The sequence below is a fragment of the Ascaphus truei genome, chromosome 8 (assembly GCF_040206685.1).
Source record: "Ascaphus truei isolate aAscTru1 chromosome 8, aAscTru1.hap1, whole genome shotgun sequence".
NCBI classification, from domain to species: domain Eukaryota; kingdom Metazoa; phylum Chordata; class Amphibia; order Anura; family Ascaphidae; genus Ascaphus; species Ascaphus truei.
The window spans coordinates 16,609,386-16,626,902 of record NC_134490.1 but is presented as its reverse complement, the minus strand read 5'-3'; the positions used below and the strand labels follow the sequence as shown (position 1 = coordinate 16,626,902).

Genomic DNA, 17,517 nt, shown 5'->3' with positions numbered 1-17,517 from the left:
CCATACAGTATAGCTATTCATTCAGTGTTATAATTACTAAGCAATGCTATTCCAAAAGGCAACGCATGGTCAAGTGAATAGGTCGTAAGGTGTCTTCCTGTGTTGTAAGGTGACCTAAGGAGCAGGACTGCTTGGTAAATATCCCCCCTAAGCTCTGGGAGTTATCGGTAATGGAAGAGATGATGATAACTGAGAATGGAATAACAGGGGTTAAATTGTGTGTTATGTAATTGAGAGGGGAACTTTATGATCGGGAAACTTTAACTTGAAGTGATTTTAAAATATGGAGAAGCAAAGAAGGGTGGGTAGCCGTGTTGGTCCTTTCTTCCATGTGGTAACAAAGGAGGGAGAGGCAGTAGGGGGTATGATACCTTTTATGGGACCAACAAGTCGTTGATATGTTACACGTTCTCTCAGGGTCCTTAATCAGGTAACTGAACATATGGAGAAGAAATACAGAAGGTACACTAGAGGGCGCCCTTTCACTACAATAATGATTAACTGGGATGAGTACTTCAGTATTAATCAGGGGTGCGCAAAGTTTTGACCCTGTGCCCCCCTGCCTGCTCGCGCCCCCCTCTTGCTCGGCTCCGACGTCATTTGATGCCAGGTTACCATGGCGACGTGTCACCGAAGACCAGTTATGGAGAAGCTGCAGAGGCCTCGCGCGGTTCCCGGCATTTAATCTGTAGCCGCTGCGCCCCGCCCCACCCTAGAAAATCTCCCGCCCCCCCCACTTTGCGCACACCCCCCCACTTTGCGCCACCCCACTTTGCGCACCCCCCCCCACTTTGCGCACCCCCCCACTTTGCGCACCCCCCCACTTTGCGCACCCCCCCCCCCCCCCCACTTTGCGCACCCCTGTATTAGGTGATACCTTTTTTATTTGCACTAACAATTGATATCATACAGTAGGACAAGCTCTGGAGAGTTCTCTCTTCCTCAGGTCGGCAATACTGATTTACGGAGATTCCATGAGCTTAACACAGAGGTAAAAAAAAGAAAAACAATCTAACAATCTAAGCCAGCGGTGATCAACTCCAGCCGTCAAGACCCCCTCCCCCCCCCCCCCCCCCCCCCAACAGGTCAGCTTTTCAGGATATCCCAGCTTCAGCACAGATGGCTCAATCAAAGACTGGAGTTGAGCACCCTCTGCTCTAAAGTGTGTGAGTAAATCGTGTGAGAATGATCCTCAAGGGATTACACAACTTGCATTCCTTAAAAAATGTTTTACACTGTTGCAATAACAATACAACAGTATTATAGCTTCTGCGGGAATCAGAACCGCATTGTATGCGTAGCTAGAGCCCCAGACCCCTCATTAACATACCTTTGATGCCAGAGATGCATCAAATGTGTTTCAATCTTATGTGCCCATGGACACTCCTGCACTTAAATACATACATCGGGAATCATGAGAATGTTACAAGTATTCCCCTGTAATCTAAATGAGCTGATTATTGAGCATTAACTCATACTCTGAATACATTTGAAAATAATTACACATTAAAAAAAGTTATGGTGGTTAAAAAAAGTTATAAAAACACTCAGCTGTACAGTGTACAGTAAATAAAAATACCACTTGCGCTGCATTTCCCAGGCTGTGCTGAAAATATGTGTAATATGGGAGGCGTGAGCTTGAAGGGGTTCATGTTAAATGGCTAAGAAGTAAAGCATGGCACAGTGTGCTCATTTGCGTGTCATTACCCAGAATCCCTGGCTGCAGTGGAAGCACTATTTGCTAAGCGATAATAGGGAAAGACAGGGTTGCAGACCTGAGACATGCAAATGTACCCACCAGGGGTATTTCTATTTGCTGAAAATGATTACACAATAGTACCTGACACACTCCAGTAGTACAGGGGTCACGGACATTAAACCTTAAATGTCAGAATGACTCAGCCACTGATTGAGCCACCTGTGCTGAAGCAGGGATATCCCTAAAACCTGACCTGTTGGTGGCCCTTGAGAACTGGAGTAGGCTACCCCTGGTATAGAATAACACATGTAAAATACAAAGTGAAACAAAACCAAAATAGAAAAATTGAAAAATAACACCAGGGTTTTTATTATTCCTTTTTTTTTAAAAAACTTTTTAAGTGTCATAGTGATCACAAGGCCCAGAATTGCCCTTTGATGATCGGAATAGAGAAATCTGTTGCGATCTGGTTCACTGCTCTCAGAAAGCCGTGGTTTTGACTTCCCCTAGATATGAGCAGAAAGGGTATGACATTTATGGAATGTCATTGGGGCACTTAGATTGTAAGCTCTTCAGGGCAGGGACTGCTTTTCCTAATGTTAATTTTATGTCTGATTCGCATATTCCCATTATGTGTTATATTATTATGTCACGTGTGTTACTGCTGCGAGGCGCTATGTACATAAATGGAGCTATACAGTATAAATAAAGATGTACATAGATACACCAGAGTGCCAACTATGGTGAAGTTACCTCAATATCATAAAGCACTCAATGGGTTAAAGAAAAATAACCCAAATGCAGAGGTGCAAATAGCACTGACATGAAGACGTGTGATGCAGAAGGCAGGAGAGTCATTGGCACTTCAGTTAGATACCCTCTCCAGATATTCAATCCATAACAATGGGATACTGTACGTAGGTTCCCAGAACATGAAACATTCCTTATCTTTAAATTATATTTCATTGATTTATTTCAGCAGTACTATAAAAACAATCATAGCAGCCCTGTAACAGCAGGGGCTTAGTTATCACAGCCCTGATGCATTCTGTGGTTCTGAAGAAGACTTTGATGAAGGGATGTAGGACATGTTGGAACACGTTTCTTGGTTGCTATGGGAAATATTATTATACTAATATTAATTAGATGTGTGTGTGTGTGTGTGTGTGTGTGTGTGTGTGTGTGTGTGTGTGTGTGTGTGTGTGTGTGTGTGTATGTATATATATATAGCAACTGTAAATATTACTGTATGTTCATTTGCATGTCTTAGACAGGTCTGCAACCCTGTCTTTCCCCATTGTCACCCAGCATACAGCGCTTCCACTGCAGCAAGGGATTCTGGGAAATGACATGCAAATGAGCACTCAGTGCCACCTTTTGTCTCAAGCTCGTATTACACAAGCTCGTATTACACAAGCCAATGCATGCTGTTTTAAACACAGCTTTTAGACAGAGGCTGGGATGAGATGCAAAGCCATTAAACCCACTCACAGACATGTTTCAACCTTGATGGGTATCATCAGTGTGAGGTTGGTCTTAATGGCTAGCAGGTTTGAGACTAGACTAGGTAATCACCACTTTTATTAAGGTTATGGTGGGTAAAAAAAGTGACAAAAACCCTCCACAGTAAAGCATAAAGCAACTGTAAATATTACTGTATGTTCATTTGCATGTCTTAGACAGGTCTGCAACCCTGTCTTTCCCCATTGTCACCCAGCATACAGCACTTCCACTGCAGCAAATATATATATATATATATATATATATATATATATATATATATGTATATATATATATATATATATATATATATATATATATATATATATATATATATATATATAGTGCATCATTTAAAAAATAGATCCAGCACTCTTGGGACTTTAATTTGAGAAATATTTCATGGGGTTATCGACGTTTCGGTCCCGATTGGAACCTTTGACAAAAGTCCCAAGAATGCTGGATCTATTTTGAATGAATGAATTTATATATATGTTTAATAAAGTGGATAATTTAATCTGTCTGTAGCGTTAGACACACAATAGATAGAAAACCTTCTGCTCCTAATAAGGTGTTTGATGGAGGTTATTTCAGCTATATGTTGTACTCACTGCTGGAGAACTACTTACAGTCTACATTCCCTAATCCATAGTCAATATAATTATTTATGCACTTCTCTACTTAATGTGCTCATTTTTAAACAACAGACAAGCACTCTTCCTTCTCACCCCATAGGGTACATTGGAATCAGATTCCCTGCCGAACATAAGGCCTCTGTTCTGGGCATTTCGAGCAAGAAGTCTCCCGTGCTCTGCTGGCAATCCAGCACAGAGTCTCCTTTCAGCAGTCACCCTCCTCAGAGCAACTCATGCATTTCCATGCAGTGAATCTTTGTGCTACGAAACCAGGTTTCACTGTTCACAGAAGTAAGTTGAAATTGTCTCAGGAAGTGTATGGAAGCAACCAGTGTATAGATGAAGCAGCGGCTTTCTGCAGCGAGGCTTGTGGGGGTTCCCGAAACTTTGACTTTTACATGTCAAATGACCCATGTAGGCAGTTAATTACCCATGGACGTTAGCACCCCGCAGGGGTCGCATCTCCTTAACAGGAGTAGAGGTGCTAATGACAATATGACTTGGAGTGACCTTTCTTCTCCGTGGTTGCAGGAACTGAAGGTGAGGGGTACTAGTTACACAGTAAAGCACTATTTAATATTTAGAATAGTAATTAGAAACGAAGATGCTCACATAGGGTTTAGCTGCGGATTCGCAAAACAATTTTGGACCTCTTCCCCAAAATTATTTTACACTTTTCGGTCAATTCAATAAAATAGCGAAGAAATGAGCGAAATGGGATTTTGTTTTTCATAAATGTGTATATTTTTTCCCCCATTTTCACTCATTTATATCTTCACTACTGAAGATGCCGGGTGTATGTTGATATGAAGGATACACCTGGCATAATCGATAATGAAAGACTTGAGTTATTAAGACTTAGTAACCGTAGGGGTCACTCTCAGCTACACTCTACAGGGGGTGATACAGAGCAAATGTTCTAGTAGATTCTTGGCCTTTCTCTGGCTAAATCGAGTACTGGGTACAATTTAACTGTGCCCTTGTCTGACCATTATAAATTGGGGGAAAGAATGGTGTGTATGACACCAATTATGCAAAAGACTCTCAGCAGTGCCTCCAATGTAACCCCTCTAATTTTCATTGCACCTAATGCTAAGGTGGGGACCCGAGTCCTCCTTCTAGATACATTACCCCACACGTGGCTGTATGTCAAACGTAGGGAGGTAGAGTACAGTAATGTCTATAGCACAAAGGTTTTTATAAGGCAATAGTCTTCATACACCAAGGTAAACCTTATGATCCTTGACTGGAGGATAATTCAATGCAATACATAGAAACATAAACAATCCCCACAAAGCACTGTGCAAGTATGTGTCCGTGTCTCTCTCTCTTATACCACCCAACCCTATGTATAAGTGCCTGTGTGAAAGTGCCGGCACACAGTTGGAGCTATTATTTGGTATATTTACGTAGCAGACATGTTTCTTCGTAAATGCTTTGTTACCTTTATGTGGCTTCCATTGAGGATCCCCTCTGATGGTGCGATTGCCTCCTGCTGCTGTCCCATGGATGCTCCGCTAGGCTCCACTCATGGAGTCGACCTGCACTCCCTTCAGCCAGCATCCGCTAAGCTCATGTGGTTCACTACCTGGCTCTTAACCACCACTTGTCAGTCCTGAGATCCCTCGGGTTGCGGCAGCTCTGCCCCCGCCAGGCCCTCTTAAAGACTCCTCTCACCTTAGCCTCTCCTCTCAAGTCTATTGTCATTGGCTGGTGTCATGCCTATCATGAGCCTGGCCTGGGGGCGGTGTGTGAGCGCTGCATGCATTTTACACACACAGACACACACACAATGGGCCATCTCTGCAGATTCTGGCATGGTCAAAGATATGGGCCTCCAGGCTACTAAATTCTTGGGCAGGGCAGTGACTGGAGGAGTGAAAGAAAACTGAGCTCCAGGGACATTTATATTTAAAAAAGCTCTTTATTATTAATCACTAATTTGCAGCAATAATTCATTATTTAATAAGACAGAAATTATTTTTTAGTAAACAATGTCAGCCAACAAAGAAACATCACCCCCAACTCCTTAGCTAGGCTCCCACCCGATGAGGGTACTAACTTTGGAGTGCAGGGGGTACTACCCAGGGTGAGACTTGAACTAGGTGATTCTCTTCTATGAGACACAGGTGCAGCGGATCTCAGGTTGTCTCCAGGTCTCCTGGAGTTGTCCCCCTGCTGTCTGGATAGACCTCTGGCTACTTGCCTTTGACTGCATTACGGGGCACCACTTCCCACAGCTAGCACCGACTACAGGGAATGGAAGAGTGCAGACTCATACGTTAATAACCCATTGTTAAACACAAACTGTATATAATAATACTCGTATTCTCCTTGTCATAGCATGATGCATATCCTACAATACTTTACAGGGTGAAAGATGGAGATATTTTTTTCCTTTAAATATGTGTTAATTACATTTTATATCCATGGCCTACAGCCCTATTTGCTAATAGGGCTGTAAGCTTTTCCTATAAATAGGAGATTGGGGGTGAGGTGTGTTGGGGCGGATGTAGCGGGGGTGGATGTTAGGCCCCTTTTGGTAGAGGTAGGAAGGGTTAACCCTTGTATGCCAGAGTAACAAGACATTACATGGCAAAGCCTTACTAGCCTTTATGACATGCAGATGGTTAGTTAGGTTGATTGAGGAGTCAGGATTTTTAACCCTTTAGTTAATAGTGAACATGGCATGAATTATGCATGCCTTCACGACTACAGTGTTTACAAGGGGTTATTAATATTGGAATTATTTGTGTGTGTATTTATGGGGGGGTTTCAAATGGTGCAAACTTCTTAATTAGGATTTTTATATGGCGAATATCATACAGATTGTTGCGTTTGGGACCCTGAACTAGCGGGGGGAAAAAAAAGATTGCGCCTTCACTAATGACCTCCATGCTGCCAGAGACAAAGGTCACTACACTCTGCTCATCAGGGCCGCCAACAGAAATCGTTTGCCCAGGACAAACATTTTGAGCAGGCCCCCCTCCCCCGTGTCGGTGTTATTGCCTGCCGCCCCCCCATTTCACACCTCACGAGTGCCCGCTCTTCCCACCCCCTCTTCCTATGTATTTCTCTCCCTTCCGTCTCACCCCCTCTCACTCTCCTGCTTCGCATGTTTTCTCTCCCCTGCATCTCACTCTTACTCACCTCTTTTCCTCACTCACCCCCTCTCTCCCTCCTTCAAGTGAATTACCCCACGCTCACTCATTCCTTCCCCCTCACACAATTCCCCCACAAGATATATACCAAAAAACTTCCCACCCCCAAATACATACAAAAAAATTCCCACCCCCCCAAATATATACATCCTCCCCCACCCCCCCAAATATATACAACCTCCCCCACCCCCCCCCAAATATATACAACCTCCCCCTCCCCCCCAAATATATACAACCTCCCCCACCCCCCCAAATATATACAACCTCCCCCACCCCTCCAAATATATACAACCTCCCCCACCCCCCCAAATATATACAACCCCCCACCCCCAAAATATATACAACCTCTCCCACCCCCCAAATATATACAACCTCCCCCACCCCCCCAAATATATACAACCCCCCCACCCCCCCAAATATATACAACCCCCCCACCCCCCCAAATATATACAACCCCCCCACCCCCCCAAATATATACAACCTCTCCCACCCCCCAAATATATACAACCTCCCCCACCCCCCCAAATATATACAACCTCCCCCACCCCCCCCCCAAAATATATACAACCTCCCCCACCCCCCAAAATATATACAACCTCCCCCACCCCCCCAAATATATACAACCTCTCCCACCCCCCAAATATATACAACCTCCCCCACCACCCAAATATATACAACCTCTCCCACCCCCCAAATGCATACAAAAAACCTACCTACCCAATACATATTAAAAAAACAATACATATAACGCCCCATACATACATATATAAATACACACATATATGAATACACACAATACATATTAAAAAAAACAATACATATAAAACCCATCCAAATACATATAAAAAAATCCCAATGCATCTAAAAAAAATACACCAAATGATATAAAAAAAAGACCCCAATACATCTACAAAAGCCCAATCCATTAAAAAAATAAAACAATACATATAAAAAAACAACCCTCCCCAATACATATAAAAATACCCCAATACATATAAAAATACCCCCAAGCCCCCAAATACATATAAAAATACTAATAAAATAAAAGCTTTATTTGTACGACATGTATACCCTCCCCCAGTGTATTAATATTATCAGGGCTGGCAAAATACTGTGAACTAAACAGCTATAATCTAGGTGAATGTAAGTAATAATACTAACAATAATAATAGTCACAGATAATACTACAAATAGGAATAATATTATATATTTAATATACTTGTATAAATCAGGTACTAATAACATAGTTACAGAGTAATAATAGTAATGGTGATATAAATACTACGGGTCATTTGTAATAATAAGAGCCAGTTCCCCACTCCATAATAATAATAATAATAATAAATGTGTCCTCGCCCCCTCCTGTCTGCTTCCCTCTTTCCCCACCGAACTCCCTTCTCCTCTCCTAGTCCCTTTTCTTTGTACCCTTAATTTCCAATTTCCTCCCCTCACCTCCTCATGTAAGGTCCCTCTCCTCCTTCACCAACTCCTGTAGGGTCCCTCTCCTCCTTCACCAACTCCTGTAGGGTCCCTCCCCCCTCACCAACTCCTGTAGGATCCCTTCCTCCCCCCTCGCCAACTCCTGTAGGGCCCTCTCCCCAACTCCTGTAGGGCCCCTCTCCCCCCTCAACTCCTGTAAGGCCCCTCTCCCCCTCATCAACTCCTGTAGATTCCCTTCCTCCCCCCTCATCAACTCCTGTAGGGTCCCTTCCTCCCCCCTCACCAACTTCTGTAGGGCCCCTCTCCCCCCTCACCAACTCCTGTAAGGCCCCTCTCCCCCCTCACCAACTAATGTAGAGTCCCTTCCTCCCCCCTCACCAACTCCTGTAGGGCCTCTCTCCACCCTCACCAACTCCTGTAGGGCCCCTCTCCCCCCTCACCAACTCCTGTAGGGTTCCTTCCTCCCCCCTCACCAACCAATGTTGAGGGACATTTAAAGATGGTGCGTCGGAGTGGCGCATGAGGGACTCTGAGCAGCAGCGGCGGCAGCAGCAAGGGATATTGACTAGGGCGCTCAGCCATGCGGGACAGGGTGCACAGGACTCAAAGACTTAAAGATGACACCAGGGTCAGAGCACGCATGGTGAAAAGCCAAGCGGCTAGGTACCCAGCAGGTTCTTTTGGCGGGCCGGGCAAGTGCCCGGTCAGCCCACCCTTGGAGTCAGGTCAATCCGTGTATTAGTCTTACAGTCAGAGCAAGTTTGTAGAAGTTTGAGATAGGTTCATAATGTAGATCAAACTTGTGACTCAATATACAGTCCAAAAATACTGATGCGAAGGTTGTTATTAGGGCTGTTCTTCCTCCTCCTTCTGTACACAGCAGAACTTCAAATGGCAAACTCAGTGGTGTTACCCAGAAAGTTCAGCACGGTATTCTTAGATCTGAAATAGATCAAGTGTATGCTGTAATTATGGGTATATGCCCAATGTCTTCGACTGAGCAACTGATTGAGCCACCTGTGCTGAAGCTGGGCTCTCCTTAAAACCTGACCTGTGCGGGGGGGGGGGGGGAGGGGGGGCATGAGGACTGGAGTTGAGCACCCCTGGTTTAGAGAACCTCTTCAGTTCTCACAAAGGGTCTCTACTAGAGATGGGCAGAACTGTGCCAAGTGAAAAAATATTCGCTTTCTTTTTTTATTTTGCATTCTCACAAAATATTTGCCAAGCCGAAATTACAACGGGAAATGCTGAGGTTCTTAGTAGCAGTTTTTATCACTCAATCTTGTTGTGCTGCCACCCCAGCCATGATAACCACCAACACCTAACACCTCTGTTTTGCCAACTAAGCTGAGACTGACTTATTGATCTGAGTGATCTGAGTGATGTGTGTGTGTATCTCTTCACTACCTCCCCAACTGCATAAACACATGGCGTCCATTTATAGCAGTGGTTTTCAACTGGGGTTCCACGAGCACCCCTCAAGGGTTCCGCGGCTGCCAGGGGGGGGAGAGCCAGGACAACTCTCTCAGCTGTCCCAGGACCGGGAGCACATAGCAGTGACCCGGCGTCTCCCGAGCTCAGCAGCAACAGCCGGCAGCTCACTACTATCCTCTCTGCCTGTTCCAGGTGGGAGGAACACATTCCAAGAGCTTCACTCCTGAACTTGTCTGGACAGGAGGTGAGTGTGTGTGTGTGTGTGTGTGTGCAAGTGGGGGAGTGTGTGTATGAGAGTGTGTGTGTGCAAGTGGGAGAGTGTGTGTATGAGAGTGTGTGTGTGTGCAAGTGGGAGAGTATGTGTGTGTGTATGTGTGTGTGTGTGTGTGTGTGCAAGTGGGAGAGTGTGTGTATGGGAGTGTGTGTGTGTGCAAGTGGGAGAGTGTGTGTATGGGAGTGTGTGTGCAACTGGGAGTGTGGGAGTGTGTGTGTGTGTGTGTGTGTGTGTAAGTGGGAGTGTGCACGCGCACAAGGGGGAGAAGGAGCATGGGAGTGCGAGAGAAGGGGGTCAAAGGAGGAGGGCAAAGGGGGTGGCGGCGAGACGGGGGGGAGAGACAGGGGGCGAGGGTTGGGGTTCCCCAGAATTTCAAAATTGAATTTTGGGGCTCTCTAAAAAAAAGGGTGAAACCACTGATTTATAGTCTCTGCCGTAAGAAGAAAGAGAAATAATGAGAAATGGTCATGCATAATGACGTTTTTAATGTTTTTAAGCCAAATTGCCTTTTAGTCAATTTCTCAGTGTTTGCAAATATTTTACTCAACTCTAATCTTTACAATTCTAATCAGCAATACGTAGCAACGTTCTGTAGGTTCTCAATGTAGAAGACAGATAGTTTATAAACTAATATCAGTATATGTAGAGTGCAAAGCTCCTCTTTTCTGCCCATGTTGTTTCGTTCCCCTCCTAAACTGACAAAGTGATGTGAATATAAACAAAATTAAACTCGCATATATACTTTCAGACACCAACGGCGCAGGCGAGACCTTCAACCCACCTGAAATCCCACTTTATATATACACAGTACCTTCGTGCAAATAGTAAGTAAATAGTAAGTGCACATTTTGATGTATTTTACGCTTTTTGCTTGGTATAGTTGTGTAGACTGTCCACACTATTATCTTTCCACTATCCCGAGATCCGCAGGACACACTGGATCTAATGACCATATAAGGGTACTGATCCGCTTCAGCTAAAGATGAATCCCACACTCCTTCCAGAGAGACTGAGCTCCCCTCATGTCAAATATTAGTCTCCATAATACAATGGAAATGCAGTAAAGTTTGAGATTGTCTTGGACGGCACATAAAAATACCACTTGTGAACCCATTCCCACGTCTCAGACCGATCTGCAACCTGCCTTTCCCCTTTATGTCTTAGCATACAATGCTTCCACTGCAGCAAGGGATTCTGGGTAATGACATGCAAATGAGCACACAGTTATTTTGGAAAACATTTGGATTGTAATTGGCCAGCCTTTCATACGATGGGTACAGCTCAAAGATGTTTTTTGGAAATCCTACTTCATGACCAGAAATGAAAGTTGCCTTCACCTTCTCCCGGGATAAAAACCAATGACACAAAGTTGGCATCGTTATTAACATCACTGAGCTACGTTGAAAGTGCTGAGGGCCGTCTGGTTAAAGCATCAATCCCTGCCCCTTATTATATTTATATTGATTATTTTACATAATTGGAACAAGGAGGCGGGGGGTCACCCCCGGAGGTGAACTGCATTATTTTTTAGTTTTTTTAGTTCAGATGACCCATCATTTCCAAGATACTTGCAGTTTTACGAGTTGGGCGATTCAAAACAGGCTTTGGGATTGGATGGGCGCGGGTGCCATCTTTAAAATCCTACAAGTGAACCGACACCAAAAACGAAGTATTTCAGAAACGTGGGGGTCTCTGGAGCAGACAATAATGCAGCTTTGCTCCGGGGGGGAGGGAGGGAAGGCGGGGATCGACCGACTGCCACCAATTATATAACAATAAAATCAATACCTATTTTGGGATGGATTGCTGGTTTAAGACAGGTCTGGTTTTTAGGATATCCCTGATTGAGCGACCTGCGCTGAAGCTGGGATATCATCAATACCTGACCTGTTGGTGGCCCTTGAGGACTGGAGTTGGCCACCCCTGCACTTGAGTAGTGTAGCTGTTTTATTCCGTACCAGTGAATAACCCTCCTAACATACCTTTTGCACCGGTCACAGTCTCCACAAAGGTTTCCACCAGCAAGCGGTGCAAGGAGTTAACTGCTTAACTTCTGTACAGTCAAGTCATATATCTGTTACTGTATACGGCATTTTTCTTCCCTTCCTAACCATCATTTAATGTTAAAAACGGACATACCCTTTTCTCTCACTGAGATATTTGTGCCAAATGTGCAAAGCGTAACAAACATGTTTATAGATTTGATGTACTGGAGAAAATATTACGAAGTCGTTCTTGGGCCCCTAGATGTGTGTGTGCTGAGAGGGAAGCCGGGTGTGTTTCATGCAGGAAAGCACGATTCAGGGGGATACATTTTATTTACACCGTTCAGCAAAATGTTATGCAATAGAAAGATCACTTTATTATTATTGTTTTTTCATGTAAAAGGAGACATCAATCCCTGCCCTTTTCCAGGCTTTGTTACCAATCCCTGCCCCTTTCCAGGCTTTGTTGATCTTTAAATCTGGTTCTTCGTTTGGGAAAAATAAGCGTTTGAAATATTTAGTGTCTGGGATGTTAAAATGAAGCTTTACCCAGAGCAGGGTATATGCGTTAACAATCAGTCCCTGCTTCAGCACAGGTAGCTCAATCAGTCCCGGCTTCAGCACAGGTGGCTCAATCAGTCCCTGCTTCAGCACAGGTGGCTCAATCAGTCCCAGCTTCAGCACAGGTGGCTCAATCAGTCCCTGCTTCAGCACAGGTGGCTCAATCAGTCCCAGCTTCAGCACAGGTGGCTCAATCAGTCCCAGCTTCAGCACAGGTGGCTTAATCAGTCCCAGCTTCAGCACAGGTGGCTCAATCAGTCCCAGCTTCAGCACAGGTGGCTTAATCAGTCCCAGCATCACCACAGGTAGCTCAATCAGTCCCAGCTCAGCACAGGTGGCTCAATCAGTCCCAGCTTCAGCACAGGTAGCTCAATCAGTCCCTGCTTCAGCACAGGTGGCTCAATCAGTCCCAGCTTCAGCACAGGTGGCTCTAAACCAGGGGTACTCAACTGCAGTCCTCAAGCCCCCCACCCCAACAGGTCAGGTCTTCGACTGAGACTCTGATTGGGCCCTCTGTGCTGAAGCCGGGACTGATTGAGACACCTGTGCTGAAGCAGGGATTTTCTGAAAACCTGCTCTGTTGAGGGGGGCTTGAGGACTGGAGTTGAGCGCCCCTGCTCTATCCAACCCAGCACCATCACTTTTCAAATATTGATCTGACGTTTGAAGCAATTGAATATGACAAGATAAATGCAGCCATTAAAACAGAGTACGAAAAATAAGATAATGTGATCCTTTCTGAAGAAGCGACGTCAGAGAATGTTACTGTATGAGTTCTGCGTCTCTAAAGTATACTGCTCGTGTGTGGTATATAATCAGCAGCTCTTTTTCTACACGCGGGACGTGCAATGCATTGCAGGGAAACGTGCCGATTGCTCCTCTGGCAGAGAAAACGATAACATCATTATATCACAGATAGGTCATTCATTAATTTACAATATTATGTGGGATTAAAGATAAAATCCAAGCGGTACTTCAAAACAGAAAACTTTTTTTTGTTTTAATATATGCAGTCTTTGATTACCTTTATTAAAAACGAATGATCTAAGCTGCCGATCGATTCGTTCTCCCGTGATCGATCAGCAAAGACCCTGCTTCCCAGGGTTCACTAAATGGCTGCCTTTTGGTTTCAATCAATCCTTCAGCCAGTGTAACTCAGCAGCTACAATGTATTCTTATATTACCAAGGTAACATTATTTTTTGTTACAGTTTGCAGCTCAAACAGCTGGGAACATTGGCAACAAATGATCACAAACAGGAAAGTGTTACAAAGATCTTGCACTGCTGGGGAGGTGGGCTAAAGCCTGCTATAGAAATCAAAGGATGCTCAGTATATTAAAACTCATTAAAAATGGCATTAAGAGTTGAATAATAATAAAAATGCAATATTATCTAATAATACAGAAATTATTTCGTTAAAAAAAACACACATGCACTATATTGCTTAGATTGCCTCTTAACATGCTTCAAAGAAAACTCACAGTGTTAACGGTTAGAGAGCCCTGTGACGATCCTGGGGCAGCCCACAGGGACCTATTGACGTATACCAGGTACGGCAATGGAATAAATGCTTGTTTTGATGGGGACGGTGGGGCTTACAGCTTCAACTGAGCGGACGACCCATATCGCAACAGAAGTGGACCCCCTCTACTTCCGTTTCCGTCAGCTGGGGTAGCGGTGGCGGTCGTGCGATCGCTGCGGAAGCACATGGCGGGCGTTCTGCGGCCGTCGGCACCAACACGGTTAAGGTCAAGCAAAATGTAAAAAATAAATGAAAGGGATGGAAATAAACCAGACGCCCCAGCTCTTCCTCCCCTAAACCCACACAGACTATTTTCTCTTCTGTCAAAATAAAGTCCGTCCTTTCTTTCATTTCACTCTGTGTTTTTCCCTTCATCCCCCGATCTCTCGTTTCCAAGTTTCAGTGACATCACCGCAATCGCACAGGAAGCACACACTGAACTTTTCCATTCAATAGTGTGCCTTCCTTACTTAACCCCTTTGCCTCTGTAGGGATTTGCAGCACTTTGGCACTTAGCCACAAAGGGGTTAAAGTGGCAATCCAAGCTCTTTATTTATTTTTGAAACATTTTTGCCAATTTTTTAACCAGGATTGAAGCCCCATTAACCCCATTAATCTAACCCCATTCATTTCAGCTCCGGGGACACCCTGCTCCCAGAGATACCTACCTCCGTAGTGGGTGCCGTTGTGCCGGCCAATAGGAAGCAGTGATGTCATCCGGTTCGGCTTCCTATTGGCCCGTGTGATGCAGGAGCTTTAAACTTTAAAGCCCAGTTACCTCAGCCAGAGCGGCTACGGGCACCACCTATGGAGGTAAGTATCTCCCAAAGTAGGGGGTCCATGGAGCTGAAATGAATGGGGTTCAGCTCCAGAGACCACCTGCTTCCATCCTGTGTAAAAAATAAAATAAAAAAATGTTTATAAAAAAAAAAAAAAAAGCACTTGGATTGCCCCTTTAACAGAAGAAAAAAAATGTATATAATTAGTTAGGAAACATAGCGACCACTACTCACTAAGCTACAGTATGCCCACTATACACTAACCCAGGGGGGTGCACACTTTTCAGTCCAGAAAATATTGCGCCCCCTAGTTTGCACACCCCTACGTGACTAACCAATACACTCATGTACTCCCACTGTTTCTATTGGGCTTTCACATGGCACATGATTGTAAGCTCTTTGGGCCGGGATTACTTTATCCCAATGTTACATTTATAACTGGATGCACTTAACCCTTCTGTAATATGATATCCCCTATATTGTAATTCCATTGTGATGTTTGTAAAAATTGTAAAGGGCTGTGTGCATGGCTGGTGCTCTAATATCAATATATATATTTCATATATATTTATATATATATATGTCTTTTGGATACTGCTACGGTAATGAGAGAAAAACATTAATTTAACTACTTCTTTTTTTTTTTTTTTTTTTTTTTAAATGACATGTTAAAAAAAAAATAGCACACGAGTTACTTGCCAATAGGGGCTGGGTCAGCTCATGGGTTTTACCACAAGAGTATTCTCCTTGTTCCAAGGGTATGAAAAAGGCTTTGTAAAGCAGGATGGAGTGAGGAAGGAGCTCAGAGCGAGCTCTGTCACTCCTGCAGACTGCATGAGACAGAGGAGTATTTCACTGGCTCTCTCCAACAGCACTTCCTAACAACATATACAGTATAAACACACACACACACTCACACACACACTCACACACACTCTTCTTGCTACCGACTGTACACTAACCTTATTTTATTCCCCCCCCTCCAATTTTTGTTCCCCCCCAGAAAGTGGATCAGGACCAATTCTTTACCATTAGCCAAATGTAATGAATTATTTGGGATTAACCACGCCACAAGCATTGTTTATACCTGCCAAGGTTGACAATGACAAGGATCCATAATGGTCTTATCTTCATTTGATTAAACAGATGTTGCAAACAAGACAAGTAACTGGGCATGCATTATCAGGGAGGATCATCGTCACACGGGAGGTTCTGCGTTTCTGTATCCATCACTCAAAGTGACCAAAAAGAAGAGAAACGGATCCACCTGAAAACTGCCACAATACAGTGGGACCGGTGACCATGTAACGTCCTTTATTTCCTACATAACAGGCCTTCCAACTCACTGGATCAGCAAAAAGGGTTACTGGTACTTGGCACGGGTAACCTGATGACCTAAAGTAAGACTGTTTTCTATAACAGAGGATTTACGATAATAGCATTTATTACATAATGTACCATGCATTCCACTTTTGCCTAGAATGTAACTAAATAGTCATGGTTGTGCAATCTATGTTATGTTACCCGTCAGGTCGGTATGATATCTGTGACTGTTAAGTTACACATTTACAGATTATACCATGGGTTTACGGAGCGTGTGGTTTTGTCCCCATTATCCAGGTCAGAACAACTTGGTTTTTCCATTAAGCAATAAACATTACATTTGACCAAGTCCCTAACACCCAATCTTGTGCTGTAAAATTGTTTTTCCTTAATCTACAAAGAGAGTAAAATATATGAAAATAGGAGAAGGGGTGGGGGGTTAAAACAAAGGAGCGTCAAAGATATTTTGACGCGTCCACGTCATTCCTTCTGAAATGTTGCACACAAAATCATCATATGTTTGTATGGTGTGCAACAGAATGAAAAAGCAATGGGGATCTGTGTGAGACGTGGATTGGCTGTTGAACATTCATTATCCTATATGGTGCTAAACAAAAGTCTCACACACTAAACACAGTCTAAACACACGTATATCTGTAGGGGATCCATCTAAAAAATTAAATAGGAAAAACATGGAGGGCATGCAAATGATAACAGCCAGCCTTTAGTAGGAAAGATTATTATCAAAATTAATTATTTCGCAGCACTGTGCAATAATGGCTAATAAAAATAATGTTTAATAAATAGTAAAGGAATATGATATAGTAGTATACAAAAAAAGTTAATATGGCATTCTTAATACAATAGGTAAACATGCTCTGCTTTCAGGGCTTTACATTTAAAAGGTACAACTTACATGACTATTTGGAATTGGTAATGTAATTGAATTGCATGAGTTTATATACTGTAGATAGGGCTGGCATTTCTATGACAGTCACATCACAGATTAAGCTATTACATATAATAATAGCATGTTCTTGTATAGCGCTGCTAGTTTTACGTAGCACTTTACAGGCACATGTCTCTGTCCTGTGGAGCTTACAATCTATGTTTTTGGTGCCTGTGGCAAAGGGAGATAAAGTGACTTGCCCAAGGTCACAAGGAGCCGACACCAGGAATTGAACCAGGTTCCCCTGCTATCAA

The 17,517-nt window shown here is 43.7% G+C and overlaps 1 protein-coding gene across 1 annotated transcript in view; it reads right to left on the bottom strand.

Moving 5' to 3' along the window:
* AIFM2 (AIF family member 2) overlaps nt 1-5,462 on the bottom strand; it is a 30,631-nt gene extending 25,169 nt beyond the window's left edge. Inside the window, exon 1 of the mRNA XM_075610613.1 lies at nt 5,279-5,462. The gene's annotated coding sequence lies outside the window, so the exon portion shown is untranslated. The remainder of the gene's footprint in view (nt 1-5,278) is intronic.
* Between the last annotated feature and the right edge of the window lie 12,055 nt (nt 5,463-17,517).